Genomic DNA, 20,055 nt, shown 5'->3' with positions numbered 1-20,055 from the left:
ATCATCATCGTCCGATTCATCACCCCTTTCACTGTGTGCATCCCCCTCCTCACAGATTATTAATTCGTCCCCACTGGAATCCACCATCTCAGGTCCTCGTGTACTTTCTGGAGGCAATTGCTGCGGGTGAATGTCTCCATGGAGGAATTGATTATAATTCATTTTAATGAACATCATCTTCTCCACATTTTCTGGGAGTAACCTCGTACGCCGATTGCTGACAAGGTGAGCGGCGGCACTAAACACTCTTTCGGAGTACACACTGGAGGGAGGGCAACTTAGGTAGAATAAAGCCAGTTTGTGCAAGGGCCTCCAAATTGCCTCTTTTTCCTGCCAGTATACGTATGGACTGTCTGACGTGCCTACTTGGATGCGGTCACTCATATAATCCTCCACCATTCTTTCAATGGTGAGAGAATCATATGCAGTGACAGTAGACGACTTGTCAGTAATCGTTGGCAGGTCCTTCTGTCCGGACCAGATGTCAGCATCAGCAGTCGCTCCAGACTGCCCTGCATCACCGCCAGCGGGTGGGCTTGGAATTCGTAGCCTTTTCCTCGCACCCCCAGTTGCGGGAGAATGTGAAGGAGGAGATGTTGACGGGTCGCGTTCCGCTTGACTTGACAATTTTCTCACCAGCAGGTCTTTGAACCTCTGCAGACTTGTGTCTGCCGTAAAGAGAGATCCAAGGTAGGTTTTAAATCTAGGATCGAGCACGGTGGCCAAAATGTAGTGCTCTGATTTCAACAGATTGACCACACGTGAATCCTGGTTAAGCGAATGAAGGGCTCCATCCACAAGTCCCACATGCCTAGCGGAATCGCTCTGTTTTAGCTCCTCCTTCAATGCCTCCAGCTTCTTCTGCAAAAGCCTGATGAGGGGAATGACCTGACTCAGGGTGGCAGTGTCTGAACTGACTTCACGTGTGGCAAGTTCAAAAGGTTGCAGAACCTTGAACAACGTTGAAATCATTCTCCACTGCGCTTGAGACAGGTGCATTCCACCTCCTTTGCCTATATCATGGCCAGATGTATAGGCTTGAATGGCCTTTTGCTGCTCCTCCATCCTCTGAAGCATATAGAGGATTGAATTCCACCTCGTTACCACCTCTTGCTTCAGATGATGGCAGGGCAGGTTCAGGTGTTTTTGGTGGTGCTCCAGTCTTCTGTACGCAGTGCCTGTACGCCGAAAGTGGCCCGCAATTCTTCTGGCCACCGACAGCATCTCTTGCACGCCCCTGTCGTTTTTTAAATAATTCTGCACCACCAAATTCAAGGTATGTGCAAAACATGGGACGTGCTGGAATTTGCCCAGATGTAATGCACTCACAATATTGCTGGCATTGTCCGATGTCACAAATCCCCAGGAGAGTCCAATTGGGGTAAGCCATTCTGCGATGATCTTCCTCAGTTGCCGTAAGAGGTTTTCAGCTGTGTGCCTATTCTGGAAAGCGGTGATACAAAGCGTAGCCTGCCTAGGAACGAGTTGGCGTTTGCGAGATGCTGCTACTGGTGCCGCCGCTGCTGTTCTTGCAGCGGGAGGCAATACATCTACCCAGTGGGCTGTCACAGTCATGTAGTCCTGAGTCTGCCCTGCTCCACTTGTCCACATGTCCGTGGTTAAGTGGACATTGGGTACAACTGCATTTTTTAGGACACTGGTGAGTCTTTTTCTGACGTCCGTGTACATTCTCGGTATCGCCTGCCTAGAGAAGTGGAACCTAGATGGTATTTGGTAACGGGGGCACACTACCTCAAGAAATTGTCTAGTTCCCTGTGAACTAACGGCAGATACCGGACGCACGTCTAACACCAACATAGTTGTCAAGGCCTCAGTTATCCGCTTTGCAACAGGATGACTGCTGTGATATTTCATCTTCCTCGCAAAGGACTGTTGGACAGTCAATTGCTTACTGGAAGTAGTACAAGTGGTCTTCCGACTTCCCCTCTGGGATGACGATCGACTCCCAGCAGCAACAACAGCAGCGCCAGCAGCAGTAGGCGTTACACTCAAGGATGCATCGGAGGAATCCCAGGCAGGAGAGGACTCGTCAGACTTGCCAGTGACATGGCCTGCAGGACTATTGGCTTTCCTGGGTAAGGAGGAAATTGACACTGAGGGAGTTGGTGGTGTGGTTTGCGCGAGCTTGGTTACAAGAGGAAGGGATTTACTGGTCAGTGGACTGCTTCCGCTGTCATCCAAAGTTTTTGAACTTGTCACTGACTTATTATGAATGCGCTGCAGGTGACGTATAAGGGAGGATGTTCCGAGGTGGTTAACGTCCTTACCCCTACTTATTACAGCTTGACAAAGGCAACACACGGCTTGACACCTGTTGTCCGCATTTCTGTTGAAATACTTCCACACTGAAGAGCTGATTTTTTTGGTATTTTCACCAGGCATGTCAATGGCCATATTCCTCCCACGGACAACAGGTGTCTCCCCGGGTGCCTGACTTAAACAAACCACCTCACCATCAGAATCTTCCTTGTCAATTTCCTCCCCAGCGCCAGCAACACCCATATACTCATCCTGGTGTACTTCAACACTGACATCTTCAATTTCACTATCAGGAACTGGACTGCGGGTGCTCCTTTCAACACTTGCAGGGGGCGTGCAAATGGTGGAAGGCGCAAGCTCTTCCCGTCCAGTGTTGGGAAGGTCAGGCATCGCAACCGACACAATTGGACTCTCCTTTGGGATTTGTGATTTCGAAGAACGCACAGTTCTTTGCTGTGCTTTTGCCGCAAGTCTTTTCTTTTTTCTAGCGAGAGGATGAGTGCTTCCATCCTCATGTGAAGCTGAACCACTAGCCATGAACATAGGCCAGGGCCTCAGCCGTTCCTTGCCACTCCGTGTCGTAAATGCCATATTGGCAAGTTTACGCTTTTCCTCAGACGCTTTTAATTTTGATTTTTGGGTCATTTTTTTACTGATCTTTTGTGTTTTGGATTTTACATGCTCTGTACTATGACATTGGGCATCGGCCTTGGCAGACGACGTTGATGGCATTTCATCGTCTCGGCCATGACTAATGGCAGCAGCTTCAGCACGAGGTGGAAGTGGATCTTGATCTTTCCCTATTTTTTTAACCTCCACATTTTTGTTCTCCATATTTTGCGCACAACTAAAAGCCACCACAGGTATACAATGTAGATGGATGGATAGTATAGTATTACTTATACTTATGGACGACGAGTGACGACACAGAGGTAGGTACAGCCGTGGCCTACCGTACTGCTGCTTAGTGTTTATATATAAATATAATATACTGTATAACGGACCTGGTGGACAGTGTCAGCAGCAGACTGCTAAACTAGTATGAAGAAAGAAAAAAAAAACACCACAGGTATACAATGTAGATGGATGGATAGTATAGTATTACTTATACTTATGGACGACGAGTGACGACACAGAGGTAGGTACAGCCGTGGCCTACCGTACTGCTGCTTAGTGCTTATATATAAATATAATATACTGTATAACGGACCTGGTGGACAGTGTCAGCAGCAGACTGCTAAACTAGTATGAAGAAAGAAAAAAAAAACACCACAGGTATACAATGTAGATGGATGGATAGTATAGTATTACTTATACTTATGGGCGACGAGTGACGACACAGAGGTAGGTACAGCCGTGGCCTACCGTACTGCTGCTTAGTGCTTATATATAAATATAATATACTGTATAACGGACCTGGTGGACAGTGTCAGCAGCAGACTGCTAAACTAGTATGAAGAAAGAAAAAAAAAACACCACAGGTATACAATGTAGATGGATGGATAGTATAGTATTACTTATACTTATGGACGACGAGTGACGACACAGAGGTTGGTACAGCCGTGGCCTACCGTACTGCTGCTTAGTGCTTATATATAAATATAATATACTGTATAACGGACCTGGTGGACAGTGTCAGCAGCAGACTGCTAAACTAGTATGAAGAAAGAAAAAAAAAAAACCACAGGTATACAATGTAGATGGATGGATAGTATAGTATTATTTATACTTATGGACGACGAGTGACGACACAGAGGTAGGTACAGCCGTGGCCTACCGTACTGCTGCTTAGTGCTTATATATAAATATAATATACTGTATAACGGACCTGGTGGACAGTGTCAGCAGACTGCTAAACTAGTATGAAGAAAGAAAAAAAAACCACCACAGTGTTATGCACACCAGTGCCTGCAGGAAAGTACTGGTGTCAGGACTGTTATGCACTCCAGTGCCTGCAGGAATGTACTGGTGTTTGAACTGTTATGCAAAACAAATGGACTTACAGACAGACTGGGGAATATGACATAACGTACACAGAAGGTGATAGGTTAACAAAATACACACAAAGTGAACAGAGAAGCCCAGAGGCTAAGGAACTGGGTATCTCCCTTGTATTAGAACTGCTCAGATGGGAAAAGCAAGATGTTGTGTTTTAATACGTAGAGAACCCGAAATGCTGTTGCTAAGGGCAACAGCAAAACCCTAAAGGGTTACCAACGGGTGTGGCAGTAAACTCCTTGGTCAGAGATGGAATGATAGACACAAGGAGAGTCTCCACAATCCTAATTCTCACTTGCAGTGCACAGGTTCAGCTTACTGCCACTAAACTGACCCCTGACACCTAGCACAGTGAGTTTTCAAAAAGGGGGAAGGTTTATCCTGCACCGGCCTGTTTTTTAGATATATATGAGATAATGATACTTAAACCAAAAATCGGACAATAATATTAAATAAACATTATTCCCATCTGTCCATATGGCGGTGCGCCCCGAGTCAAAGAGAAGGCAAAATGTAACAAAAGGAGAAAAAAGTATGACTCTTGTTTGGGCGCACTCTTGTTGTATCGTGTTGTCTATTGATTAGTGATGTGTATAAAAATATAGTCAAATCTTTATTTCTACTCATAAAATAAATGGGAACTCAGCACAAAAGAAAAAATCAGTGATTAAGTTTAACATAAATGGATAGTAGCATTCCAAATGATGAAACAAAAATTGTATTTTTCTGAAATTAGAAATGTTCAGATCTTATTTTATGCTCAGATAAATGCATATTGGAAGATAGCTACATACCATGCTGCTTCCGTCTGCTAAAGATCTGTACAAACTGTGTTTGTATTGATAAAGCCCTAAGTAGGGATGATTTCAAGTGAGGGACTACACCCTGACTGAGATCTAGCCCTGATAATTCAAGTCCTTATTGGAGATGGAGATGAGATATGAACACAATGAGGTGCTAAGAATAAGTGAAAGTGGTGATCCTGCTGTTAGTGTTATCTCACAGGGAATGCAGCCTTCCTACTGCACTGGGTATTCCCTAGTGGTCGCCCAACTAGGTACTGACCTAGCCCACCTCCGTTTAGCTTCCAAGATCAGACGAGATTGGGCGTGAGCGTAGGGGTATGGTAGTAGGAAGATTTGCCCTGTGCCACTAATGAGAGTGCACCGAAACAGAAGATGGATTGCCCTCTGAGAGGGGAATGGAGGAAAAGAAGAGATGGGGGGGGGGGGGGGGGGGGGAAGAAGGAAAGGATAGATATTGGAGCGTGAATCTGCTGTCCTCGTTAGACGGGAGAGACGTGTCCCCAGGGGGACGCGTTCACCAGAATCGTGGATGAGAGTTCACGGAAAAAAGAATTGGATGAAAAAAGAAGAAAAAAAAGGAGAAAAAGAGAAAGAGAGGGAATTGCATGGACATGGGAATCACTGTAATAAATAGCAATATCAAGCAAGAGCCAATCATGCCGTGTGTGAATTTGAGAATGTTAACACTGAGGATATTTGGGCAGGAGGAAGAGAGATATTGAAAAACCTCCTGCTGAGGGTCAAATTACCGGCAGAGGACTTGGTGCAAAATCACACACCACTGCTAGTCCTAAACGTGTACCTTAAATTGTACAGTAAGACGCCAGTAATGGTGAAGACCCTATTGGTCAGCTTTAAAACACACTAGATCATACGCCCAAAGGCATATTGGGTTATACTGAATTCAGTCAAAAGAACCCCATGCAGTTTGTAAATTATCAGATAGTCAACACAATGTATCAAAGACTTATTATGATTGTACTGATTTCAGTCTTCGGACATATATGCAATTTGGTCAGAAAAATATGATATATACAGGACTCAGAATTATAGCACAGTGAAATCATGAAAACACACAGTTTGAGATTTTGGAGCAGATATGGCTGCGTGACCACACAAAATTAAATGTGTGTGTACCTGAGGAAATCTGCATTCATTCAATGAGGGGTTTTACCCGCATCTAACAGAGTAAGGATGAAACATCAAAAATAATATTTGGTGAAACACAACATGGTTACATATCACTAAAAGCTTAATTATAATGCCCCTGGGAAGATCCAGTAGTGTTATGCGATAAAGAGGTCTCACTTAAGCAAATGATAAATAAATTAGAACCAGGAAAATAAATAGTTAAATGCAGGTAAATGGGGAAAGAGGGGAAAACGCGTTTCACCCGGTCACGGGCTTGTTCACTTCCATGAAGCAGCTGCTTCATGGAAGTGAACAAGCCCGTGACCGGGTGAAACGCGTTTTCCCCTCTTTCCTGCGGACCCCCTCCCACCTGAAGACTGCATGGGTGATATTCGACATTTACCTGCATTTAACTATTTATTTTCCTGGTTCTAATTTATTTATCATTTGCTTAAGTGAGACCTCTTTATCGCATAACACTACTGGATCTTCCCAGGGGCATTATAATTAAGCTTTTAGTGATATGTAACCATGTTGTGTTTCACCAAATATTATTTTTGATGTTTCATCCTTACTCTGTTAGATGCGGGTAAAACCCCTCATTGAATGAATGCAGATTTCCTCAGGTACACACACATTTAATTTTGTGTGGTCACGCAGCCATATCTGCTCCAAAATCTCAAACTGTGTGTTTTCATGATTTCACTGTGCTATAATTCTGAGTCCTGTATATATCATATTTTTCTGACCAAATTGCATATATGTCCGAAGACTGAAATCAGTACAATCATAATAAGTCTTTGATACATTGTGTTGACTATCTGATAATTTACAAACTGCATGGGGTTCTTTTGACTGAATTCAGTATAACCCAATATGCCTTTGGGCGTATGATCTAGTGTGTTTTAAAGCTGACCAATAGGGTCTTCACCATTACTGGCGTCTTACTGTACAATTTAAGGTACACGTTTAGGACTAGCAGTGGTGTGTGATTTTGCACCAAGTCCTCTGCCGGTAATTTGACCCTCAGCAGGAGGTTTTTCAATATCTCTCTTCCTCCTGCCCAAATATCCTCAGTGTTAACATTCTCAAATTCACACACGGCATGATTGGCTCTTGCTTGATATTGCTATTTATTACAGTGATTCCCATGTCCATGCAATTCCCTCTCTTTCTCTTTTTCTCCTTTTTTTTCTTCTTTTTTCATCCAATTCTTTTTTCCGTGAACTCTCATCCACGATTCTGGTGAACGCGTCCCCCTGGGGACACGTCTCTCCCGTCTAACGAGGACAGCAGATTCACGCTCCAATATCTATCCTTTCCTTCTTCCCCCCCCCCCCCCATCTCTTCTTTTCCTCCATTCCCCTCTCAGAGGGCAATCCATCTTCTGTTTCGGTGCACTCTCATTAGTGGCACAGGGCAAATCTTCCTACTACCATACCCCTACGCTCACGCCCAATCTCGTCTGATCTTGGAAGCTAAACGGAGGTGGGCTAGGTCAGTACCTAGTTGGGCGACCACTAGGGAATACCCAGTGCAGTAGGAAGGCTGCATTCCCTGTGAGATAACACTAACAGCAGGATCACCACTTTCACTTATTCTTAGCACCTCATTGTGTTCATATCTCATCTCCATCTCCAATAAGGACTTGAATTATCAGGGCTAGATCTCAGTCAGGGTGTAGTCCCTCACTTGAAATCATCCCTACTTAGGGCTTTATCAATACAAACACAGTTTGTACAGATCTTTAGCAGACGGAAGCAGCATGGTATGTAGCTATCTTCCAATATGCATTTATCTGAGCATAAAATAAGATCTGAACATTTCTAATTTCAGAAAAATACAATTTTTGTTTCATCATTTGGAATGCTACTATCCATTTATGTTAAACTTAATCACTGATTTTTTCTTTTGTGCTGAGTTCCCATTTATTTTATGAGTAGAAATAAAGATTTGACTATATTTTTATACACATCACTAATCAATAGACAACACGATACAACAAGAGTGCGCCCAAACAAGAGTCATACTTTTTTCTCCTTTTGTTACACCTAGCACAGTGAGACAGGATTAGACAGGCAAGTCTTAGAATACAGCCGCAAACTTGCTAAGTTCACAGAGTAGTAACAGAACCCCAGCAAGCTAAACGACTGACTCCAGTCTTACTGCTAGGTCTGGATTGGCAGAGTGTAATACCAAATCCCCAGGCCTATTTGCAGTAAGCAACAAACAAATACAAAGCTACACAGTACTGGCTAACTTTCAGAAACTGACTAACCAACAAAGATTCAGCAGCATCTGCTTACCCTGAGAAGAGGCCTTATAAAGCAGGTGCTGTCCACGCCCCACTCAGACCTCACAGACTGTGAGCACAAAAACCAGCACCGGATCCCCTGCCATGCACAGAGCCTATAACCACTGCACAGCAAAAGACCCGAACCGGAGTATCAGCTGCGCTCAGGTCACTCCGCTAGCACTTGTCTCCCGGTTGCCATGACGACGTGGCAGCACAGGGCAGGAGACCCTAACACACAGGTATACAATGTAGATGGATGGATAGTATAGTATTACTTATACTTATGGACGACAAGTGCACTGACGACACAGAGGTAGGTACAGCCGTGGCCTACCGTACTGCTGCTTAGTGCTTATATATAAATATAATATACTGTATAACGGACCTGGTGGACAGTGTCAGCAGACTGCTAAACTAGTATGAAGAAAGAAAAAAAAAACCACCACAGGTATACAATGTAGATGGATGGATAGTATAGTATTACTTATACTTATGGACGACGAGTGCACTGACGACACAGAGGTAGGTACAGCCGTGGCCTACCGTACTGCTGCTTAGTGCTTATATATAAATATAATATACTGTGTGTATAACGGACCTGGTGGACAGTGTCAGCAGACTGCTAAACTAGTATGAAGAAAGAAAAAAAAAACACCACAGGTATACAATGTAGATGGATGGATAGTATAGTATTACTTATACTTATGGACGAGTGACGACACAGAGGTAGGTACAGCCGTGGCCTACCGTACTGCTGCTTAGTGCTTATATATAAATATAATATACTGTATAACGGACCTGGTGGACAGTGTCAGCAGCAGACTGCTAAACTAGTATGAAGAAAGAAAAAAAAAACACCACAGGTATACAATGTAGATGGATGGATAGTATTACTTATAGACGACGAGTGACGAGTCGACACAGAGGTAGGTACAGCCGTGGCCTACCGTACTGCTGCTTAATGCTTAATTATAGATATAATATACTGTATAACGGACCTGGTGGACACTGCAGTGTCAGCAGACTGCTAAACAAACTAGCATGAAGAAAGAAAAAAAAAAAACACCACAGTGTTTTTCAGGCAGACAAACGTATACTGGACTGGTGGTCACTGTCAGCAAAACTGTGCACTGTACTCCTGCTATAACTGCTCCCCAGTCCCCACAATTAGGCAGTGTGAGCAGTGCACTCAGCACAGATATATCATGCAGCAGTGCAGCACTCTGAGTGAGCACAGATATGGTGGAGCGTTTTTTTTCAGGCAGAGAAACAACGGATTAAACTCAAAACCCTGCACTGTACTCCCTAACAGCTGCTCCCCGTCCCCAATCCTCCCCACAATTATAACTAACTAAGTTCTAATATAATACAACGGACTCGGAGAGGACGCCAGCCACGTCCACTCCCTATCAATCTCAATGCACGTGTGAAAATGGCGGCGACGCGCGGCTCCTTATATAGAATCCGAGTCTCGCGAGAATCCGACAGCGGGATGATGACGTTCGGGCGCGCTCGGGTTAACCGAGCAAGGCGGGAGGATCCGAGTCGCTCGGACCCGTGTAAAAAAAACGTGAAGTTCGGGCGGGTCGGATTCCGAGGATCCGAACCCGCTCATCACTAATTAAAACACATTTAAAAACAGGATTTAGGGTGAACATTAGACCTAACCTAACACGACTTATTTTAATGTTTATTTACACTTACATGTACAAATGTGTGCTGCTACATCTTTGCTGCAGTCAGGCTTAACAGACGCAAAGTACGTGTTTTTGAAAAAAATTTCCCCGGAAAATGCATCTTATTCACAAAGGGATGTATTGGGAATCACAAGCTTATGCTGATTAAAATGATATATGGCATGACTATATTCTGTGTGTAACAGCGGTTGTATCAGCATACCAAATTATGTTACAGTGTTTTGCTGGAAAACACTGTAGCATAACATTTTGTATGCATATACAGTTGCTATTACAAACAGAATAAAGGCATACCACATATCATTTTAATCAGTAAAAGCTGCCTGTGTGTCCTTATACATCCGTTTGTGAATCAGACGCATTTTCAGGGGGGAACAATTAGTAAAATTGACATGTACAGTACACAGACTATTTTGAGAGTTCAAAGTATGTTTGCTTTTAAAGTTAGAAATAATTTTAAACATGTTTATTTGTTGTACAGTAAATGTGCTGTAATTTATTATTCAACATTGACCAACATAACTTGTAAAAAAAAAAAACAGGTCTATTTATGTCCAAAGTAGAGCTGTTTTGTGTGAGATTTCCAAAATCGGACTCCATTATATAGGCCAAGTTGTATGTTTAACATGGACAAAGCATCTGGATCCAACTTTTGGCTGGCTGCTATCTTTAAGAGTAAAAAACATCCTACCTTACATGTATTTGGACGCCATTATACTGGCCAGGTTTGCAAAATGTCTGACTTTTACGGAAAAATCAGACATTTTGCAAACTCAGCTCATACTCGGCTCCCATTACATCCCGGCCATGGTGTCCAGCACAGTTACCCACACATGGGTAACCCAGCTATGGTGTTTATCACAGTAACCATCTGTGTTTTCCAGTACAGATAAACACCCATGGTGCACAGGCAAATTTTCCACCCATGGTGTCCAGCACAGTTGCCCATCTATGATGTCCAGTACAGTTACCACTTGTGGTGTACAAAACAGTTACTCACACGTGGTGTACAGCTACATTACTAACCCATGGTGTCCAGCAGCGATCCACCCTTGGTGTCCAGCACACTAACACACCTATTATGTCCAGTACAGTTAACCACCGATGGTGTCCCGCACAGTTACTCACCTGTGCTGTCCAGTACAATTACCCACTCATGGGGTCCAGTACATATACTCATCTGTAGTGTCCAGTTCAGTTACTACCTGTAATGCCCAAAAGAGTTACCCACCCATGGTGTCCAGTACAGTTACACACATACAGTATAGCGTCTAGCACAGAAATTCATCCGTGATAGTAACATAGTAACATAGTATCTAAGGATGATAAAAGACAATTTGTCCATCAAGTTCAACCTATTTGTGGTCTCCTGTGCAGTATTATTTTTGGACTAAATTTTGTCCGATGCTGATGTCAGCCGTTGTGTTTTATTCCTCTTTTTTTTAATGACTATAGTGCGTGACTACGCACCATAACACTGGATATCCTTATCCATTAGGAATTTATCTAACCCATTCTTAAAGGTGTTGACTGAGTCCGCCATTACAACTCTCTCAGGCAGGGAATTCCAAACACGTATCGTCCTCACTGTGAAAAAACCTTTTTGACGCTTTGTGCGGAATCTCCTCTCCTCTAACCTAAGCGAGTGTCCACGTGTCCTCTGTGCTGATCTTACCAAAAACAGGTCCCATGCAAGCTCTGTGTATTGTCCCCTTATATATTTGTAGATGTTGATCATGTCCCCTCTTAGTCTCCTCTTTTCCAGTGTAAATATGCCTAGCCTTGCAAGCCTTTCCTCGTATTCCAGTGTGTCCATGCCCTTAATTAGTTTGGTTGCCCACCTCTGAATCTTTTCTAGCTCCAGGATATCCTTTTTGTAGTATGGTGCCCCAAATTGTGCACAGTATTCAAGATGTGGCCTCACTAGTGATTTATATAATGGGAGTATAACACTCTCATCCATTGCATCAATTCCCCGCTTTATACATGCTAATACCTTGTTAGCCTTCATTGCTGCAATCCTACTTTGGGTACTGCTGCTTAGTTTGCTATCTATGTGAACACCTAAGTCTTTTTCCAGTACAGAATCCCCTACTATTACCCCATTTAGTATGTAGGTGTAATTTTTGTTCACAGTGCATTACCTTACACTTGTCTGTATTAAAGCTCATTCTCCATTTGGCTGCCCATGCTTCTAGTTTAAGTAAGTCGTTCTGAAGAGACTCAGCATCCGGTTGCACTCCAGTGCGCTTCCAGTCCGGTTGCAAGGAGTCCAGTCCAGTTGCATTCCAGTCTAGGTCCCATCCAGAAGTGTTATTATCCCGGTTTCAGCCCGGTCAGCACACCAATCCGGTTCCTATCCAGTAGTGTCATCATCGCTTCCAGCCGAACCCCTTTCATCATTTGTTTCAGCCGAACCCTGCTCATCATCAGTCTTGTAATTCTCGACCATCACCCTTCCGGATTCTGCAACTCAAGCATACCGGGATTTTCACCAAGTAAGGAGTGTCATATTATCTACATACAGTTCTCAGTCAGCTAATCTCCTGCTACACTCCTCCCTACTACAGTACATTCACCATCCAGTCATCAACACCAAAGTCCCTGGTGCTCCAGTGGTTACGATACGGCTCCTTCTGCCGAGACCCGGGTTCGACTCCCGGTCAGGGATTGCGCTTTACTTCTACATCTCACTAGCCTCAGACAAGCCAGTTACACACATAGTCCTCCACTTACCCGCACAGACTTCACATAGACTCCAGGTTCACAAAACAAACAGATCTGACACCAGCACAGTTACCCATCTATGGTGTCCAGCACAGTTACCCATCTCTGGTGTCTAGCACAGATACTCATCTCTGGTGTCCAACACAGTTACACCCCCCCCCCACACACACACACACACACACACACACTCACACTCACACAGTGCCCTGCACAGTTACCCACCCATGGAGTCAAGCACAGTCATTGGACTGTGGTTTCCAGCACAGTTACCCATCCATGTTGTTCAGCTACACACCCAGAGTATCCAGCACAGTTATTCACCCATGGTGTCTAGCAGTTACCCATCTGTGGGGTCTAGCACAGCTACCACCTGTGGTGTCCAGCTCAATTCCTCACCAGTTGTGTCTGGCAAACACACTGACCAGTCTTTTAGTGTTGGCGAGGCTATTTGTACATTACAGTATGTAAGGGTTCACTGTTACTGTAGAATGCATCATGATTTTTTTTTAAATAATAATACCTTTGCAACATGACTAAGGGGTCTATTCATGAAGCAGTGAAAATAGTGGAGAAACAGACCAGTGGAGAAGTTGCCCATGGCAACCAATCAGCATCTCCCTTACATTTTATAGAATGTATTTGATAAAGTCTTCCTTTGAAGCTGAGTGGTAGCCATGGGCAACTTTACCACTGGTCCTTTTCTCCACTCTTTTTACTGCATCATGAATAGACTCCCTAAATGCGTTTTTTCCCCCACTACAGCTGCTGCAGTGTACAGCTCCACCGAAGAGTCGGCGACAAGAGAGAGACACAGAGGAGGCTGAAAGTGTGTTTTCAAATAACACACACAAACATTACACATCTATTAAGGACTGCAATCATAACATTAATCAATTTGGACTTAACCACAAAGTGAATTTTTGCCTGTGGCCTAATTTAAACTGATATGTTAAATAGTTTTTTTTAAAATAAAAGGGGCCCACTAAAAGAGATTTTAGTTTAAGTAAGTCGTTCTGAAGAGACTCAGCATCCCCCCCCCCCCCCCCTCGTATTTATAACCTTACACAATTTGGTATCGCCTGCAAAAATTGACACCATGCTCTCTAGACCTACTGTTAGGTCGTTAATGAAAATGTTGAACAATAGTGGTCCAAGTACAGACCCTTGTGGCACACCACTTAGCGCTTCAGTCCAATTTGAAAATGATTGATTAACCACAACGCGCTGCTCCCTATTATCTAACCAATTTCTGACCCAAGTGCATATTGCACTTCCTAGCCCTATTTCTTGTAGGTTATAGATAATTCGCATGTGTGGTACAGTGTCGAAAGCTTTGGCAAAATCTAAAAAGATTACATCCACCTCCTTACCCTGATCAATGTTCGCACTTACTGTCTCATAAAAGCCAAGTACGTTGGTTTGACATGATCTGTCCTTCACAAATCCATGTTGATTCCTTTTAATGACCTTATTGGCTTCAAGGAACTTCTGAATACTATCCCTTAGCAGAGCCGGCCCTAGCCAATTTGATGCACTAGGCAAAATTTTGTCTGGTGCCCCCTAGCACCGCCGCTAGTTCTGCATCTGACGCAGGAACACTGAGGCAGTGGGGCCCACCGGGGGGTTACCCTGTGGGCCTGTTCAACCCTGCATAATGGCACACAGTAATGCCCATAATACACATAATTCCACACAGTAATGCACCTTACACGTATGCCCCACATTAGTAATACTTGTAGCTTTTTTGATAAAACTTACTTTTGTTTGCTGGCGTGCTTGCAGTCAGTGTGTGCGCCCATGCAGCTCCCAGGATCCGTGACTGCGTTTTGTGAGATAGGGAATGGCAGGATGGGTGGGTGGGTGCGTGTTTGCACTCGCACCCGTTAAAGGGGCACCCGTACAAGGGATGTGACCTCACATGGTATACCATCCTGGCAGGGGAATTTTACGGCATGGACTGACTAGGAAATGAAGTGTGGGGAGAACACATGCCCATGTTATGTCCCTGCAGACACCTGGGGTTTGCACAGGGATAAGGGACACACACAGGATGGCAGGGTCCCCCTCCCCCATGTGCACAAACAGTATAGGTGATGTCAGATTAATGTGAAGCAATCTTCCAAATACACATGTGGTATCATAAGGAGCCATTTAGTAATAACCTTATATAGTCAGTGAAAATGTCACAGGTCTAGGAATTGCAGTTACTGGGCTTCTGCTGTCTGTCTGAGATCTCACAAGTCAGGGGCATTCAAGCATGTCAGAGGGAGTTTAAAGAACTTTAAGGGAGAGTGTGCATTTTTATTTGACAAATGTAAACAGCAGTGTATACCAGTACTGATTGAATACATTTGGAAAGTAACAGATAGTTTGCAGACTGTCCCTCCCAACATGAGATACTGCAGGGACATGCTTGGATGCCCCTAGACATGCTTGGATGCCCTAGGCAAATGCCTAGCCTGCCTATAGCTAAGGCCGGCTCTGTCCCTTGAATACCTTCCAATACTTTCCCCACTATAGATGTAAGACTAACTGGTTCAGCTTTACTTCCCTTTTTAAATATTGGCACTACTTCCGCTATACGCCAGTCTTTGGTAAACATACCTGATATAACTGAATCTTTAAAGATCAAAAATAGCGGCCTTGCAAGTTCAGAGTGAAGCTCCATAAGAACCTTTGGGTGAATTCCATCGGGACCCGGTGACTTATTAATCTTAAACATTTTTAATCAGTCACAGACTACCTCCTCTTAAATAAGCACTTAGCAGTGGGACATTATATTTGTTGAGATTGTGTGTTAGTCCCTGCATTTGGTCCTCTCTTGTAAATACTGTTGAAAAAAACTCATTTCGTTTGTCCGCTATGTCATTTTCATTTTTGATTAAGACTCCCAACTTGTCTTTAAAGGGCCTATGCTCTTCTTCTTTAAACTATTGCTACTGCTATAAAAAAAATTTGGGGATTCGCTTTGCTTTCCTTTGCTACTAGTTTTTCAGTTTCTACTTTAGCCGCTTTTATTTATTTTTTGCATATTTTGTTACAATTCTTATAGTGCTGAAATGACTCAGCATTCCCGTTAGATTTGTATTTTTTTGAATGCTCGCCTTTTTTTGCCCATTGGTTCCTTTATCTTTTTACTAAGCCACATTGGTTTGGGATTTTTATTCCTTTTTTTGCTGCTCGTGGGAATACATTTGCACATATTTTTAACTAGCAGTGATTTTAATACATCCCACTTCTCCGTAGTATGTTTTCCTTGAAACAAAATTTCCCATTCAATGTCCCTTAAAGCTTCCCTCATCATGTCAAAGTTGGCTTTGCTAAAGTTTAGAGTCCAAGTTCAGCTAGTATAGGACTGCTTATGAAAACTGATATTGAATGTGACCATATTGTGGTCGCTATTTCCTATGGGCTCCCCTACTATAATATTTGATACCAATTTCCCATTGTTTGTTAATACCAGGTCTAAGATTGCAATGCACCTAGTTTGTTCATTGATTACTTGAACTATGTAGTTATCATTTAGAGTATTTAAAAATAAGAATTTACTCACCGGTAATTCTATTTCTCGTAGTCCGTAGTGGATGCTGGGGACTCCGTCAGGACCATGGGGAATAGCGGCTCCGCAGGAGACAGGGCACAAAATTTAAAAGTTTGACCACTAGGTGGTGTGTACTGGCTCCTCCCCCTATGACCCTCTTCCAAGCCTCAGTTAGGATACTGTGCCCGGACGAGCGTACACAATAAGGAAGGATTTTGAATCCCGGGTAAGACTCATACCAGCCACACCAATCACACCGTACAACTTGTGATCTGAACCCAGTTAACAGTATGATAACGTAGGAGCCTCTGAAAAGATGGCTCACAACAATAAACAACCCGATTTTTTTGTAACAATAACTATGTACAAGTATTGCAGACAATCCGCACTTGGGATGGGCGCCCAGCATCCACTACGGACTACGAGAAATAGAATTACCGGTGAGTAAATTCTTATTTTCTCTGACGTCCTAGTGGATGCTGGGGACTCCGTCAGGACCATGGGGATTACACCAAAGCTCCCAAACGGGCGGGAGAGTGCGGATGACTCTGCAGCACCGAATGAGAGAACTCCAGGTCCTCCTTAGCCAGGGTATCAAATTTGTAGAATTTTACAAACGTGTTCTCCCCTGACCACGTAGCTGCTCGGCAGAGTTGTAATGCCGAGACCCCTCGGGCAGCCGCCCAAGATGAGCCCACCTTCCTTGTGGAGTGGGCATTGACAGATTTAGGCTGTGGCAGGCCTGCCACAGAATGTGCCAGTTGAATTGTGCTACAAATCCAACGAGCAATCGTCTGCTTAGAAGCAGGAGCACCCAGCTTGTTGGGTGCATACAGTATAAACAGCGAGTCAGATTTTCTGACTCCAGCCGTCCTTGAAATATATATTTTCAATGCTCTGACAACGTCCAGCAACTTGGAATCCTCCAAATCGCTAGTAGCCGCAGGCACCACAATAGGCTGGTTCAGGTGAAACGCTGATACCACCTTAGGCAGAAAATGAGGACGCGTCCTCAATTCTGCCCTGTCCGAATGGAAAATCAGATATGGGCTTTTATACGATAAAGCCGCCAATTCCGACACTCTCCTGGCTGAAGCCAGGGCCAGTAGCATGGTTACTTTCCATGTAAGATATTTCAAATCTACCGATTTGAGTGGCTCAAACCAATGGGATTTGAGAAAATCCAAAACTACATTGAGATCCCACGGTGCCACTGGGGGCACAACCGGGGGCTGTATATGTAGTACTCCTTTTACAAAAGTCTGGACTTCAGGAACTGAAGCCAATTCTTTCTGGAAGAAAATCGACAGGGCCGAAATTTGAACCTTAATGGACCCTAATTTGAGGCCCATAGATAATCCTGTTTGCAGGAAATGTAGGAATCGACCCAGTTGAAATTCCTCTGTCGGGGCCTTTCTGGCCTCACACCATGCAACATATTTTATACAAATGCGGTGATAATGTTGTGCAGTCACCTCCTTCCTGGCTTTGACCAGGGTAGGGATGACCTCCTCCGGAATGCCTTTTTCCCTTAGGATCCGGCGTTCAACCGCCATGCCGTCAAACGCAGCCGCGGTAAGTCTTGGAATAGACACGGTCCCTGCTGAAGCAGGTCCCTTCTTAGAGGTAGAGGCCACGGATCTTCCGTGAGCATCTCCTGAAGTTCCGGGTACCAAGTCCTTCTTGGCCAGTCCGGAGCCACTAGTATCGTTCTTACTCCCCTTTGCCGTATAATTCTCAGTACCTTGGGTATGAGAGGCAGAGGAGGAAACACATACACTGACTGGTACACCCATGGTGTTACCAGAGCGTCCACAGCTATTGCCTGAGGGTCTCTTGACCTGGCGCAATACCTGTCCAGTTTTTTGTTGAGGCGGGACGCCCTCATGTCCACCATTGGTCTTTCCCAATGGACTACAATCATGTGGAAGACTTCTGGATGAAGTCCCCACTCTCCCGGGTGAAGATCGTGTCTGCTGAGGAAGTCTGCTTCCCAGTTGTCCACTCCCGGGATGAACACTGCTGACAGTGCTATCACATGATTTTCCGCCCAGCGAAGAATCCTTGCAGCCTCTGCCATTGCCCTCCTGCTTCTTGTGCCGCCCTGTCTGTTTACGTGGGCGACTGCCGTGATGTTGTCCGACTGGATCAACACCGGCTGACCCTGAAGCAGAGGGTTTGCCAGGCTTAGAGCATTGTAGATTGCTCTTAGTTCCAGTATATTTATGTGAAGAGACGTTTCCAGGCTTGACCACACGCCCTGGAAGTTTCTTCCTTGTGTGACCGCTCCCCAGCCTCTCAGGCTGGCATCCGTGGTCACTAGGACCCAGTTCTGTATGCCGAATCTGCGGCCCTCTAACAGATGAGCACTCTGCAACCACCATAGCAGAGAGACCCTTTTTTCCAGGACTCTTGTGCATTGATGCACAGACACTGTCCCTGGTTTTAGGAGGTTCCTGACGAGTTCGGATAACTCCCTGGCTTTCTCCTCCGGAAGAAATACCTTTTTCTGAACAGTGTCCAGAATCATCCCTAGGAACAGCAGACGTGTCGTCGGGATCAGTTGGGATTTTGGAAAATTCAGAATCCACCCGTGCTGTTGGAGCACTACTTGAGTTAGTGCTACTCCGACCTCCAGCTGTTCTCTGGATCTTGCCCTTATCAGGAGATCGTCCAAGTAAGGGATAATTAATACGCCTTCTCTTCGAAGAAGGATCCTCATTTCGGCCATTACCTTGGTAAAGACCCTGGGTGCCGTGGACAATCCAAACGGCAGCGTCTGAAACTGATAATGACAGTTTTGTACCACGAACCTGAGGTACCCTTGGTGTGAAGGGCAAATTGGGACATGAAGGTAAGCATCCTTGATGTCCAAGGACACCATAAAATCCCCTTCTTCCAGATTCGCTATCACTGCTCTGAGTGACTCCATCTTGAACTTGAATTTTTGTATGTACAGGTTCAGAGATTTCAGATTTAGAATAGGTCTTACCGAGCCGTCCGGCTTCGGTACCACAAATAGCGTGGAGTAATACCCCTTTCCCTGTTGTAGAAGGGGTACCTTGATTATCACCTGCTGAGAATACAGCTTGTGAATGGCTTCCAATACCGTCGCCCTGTCTGAGGGAGACGTTGGCAAAGCAGATTTTAGGAACCGGCGAGGGGGAGACTTCTCGAATTTCAACCTGTAACCCTGAGATACTACTTGCAGGATCCAGGGGTCCACCTGCGAGTGAGCCCACTGTGCGCTGAAATTCTTGAGGTGACCCCCCACCGCTCCTGAGTCCGCTTGTAAGGTCCCAGCGTCATGCTGAGGCCTTTGCAGAAGCCAGGGAGGACTTCTGCTCCTGGGAAGGGGCTGCTTGCTGCAGTCTCTTACCCTTTCCTTTGCCTCGGGGCAAATATGAATGTCCTTTTGCTCGCTTGTTCTTATAGGAACGAAAGGACTGCGGCTGAAAAGACTGCGTCTTTTTCTGCTGGGAGGGGACTTGAGGTAAAAAGGTGGACTTCCCGGCTGTTGCCGTGGCTACCAAATCCGATAGACCGACCCCAAATAATTCCTCCCCTTTATACGGCAAT

The 20,055-nt window shown here is 44.6% G+C and overlaps 2 pseudogenes; one reads left to right on the top strand and one right to left on the bottom strand.

Moving 5' to 3' along the window:
• Positions 1 to 5,294: 5,294 nt before the first annotated feature.
• Positions 5,295 to 5,413, bottom strand: LOC134947045 (5S ribosomal RNA; annotated as a pseudogene).
• Positions 5,414 to 7,642: 2,229 nt separating this feature from the next.
• On the top strand, positions 7,643 to 7,761 carry LOC134947044 (5S ribosomal RNA; annotated as a pseudogene).
• Positions 7,762 to 20,055: the final 12,294 nt, after the last annotated feature.

Source organism: Pseudophryne corroboree, chromosome 7, assembly GCF_028390025.1.
Source record: "Pseudophryne corroboree isolate aPseCor3 chromosome 7, aPseCor3.hap2, whole genome shotgun sequence".
Lineage (NCBI taxonomy): Eukaryota > Metazoa > Chordata > Amphibia > Anura > Myobatrachidae > Pseudophryne > Pseudophryne corroboree.
Note: the sequence above shows the minus strand (reverse complement) of the source record. Positions and strands in the feature narration are given on the sequence as shown.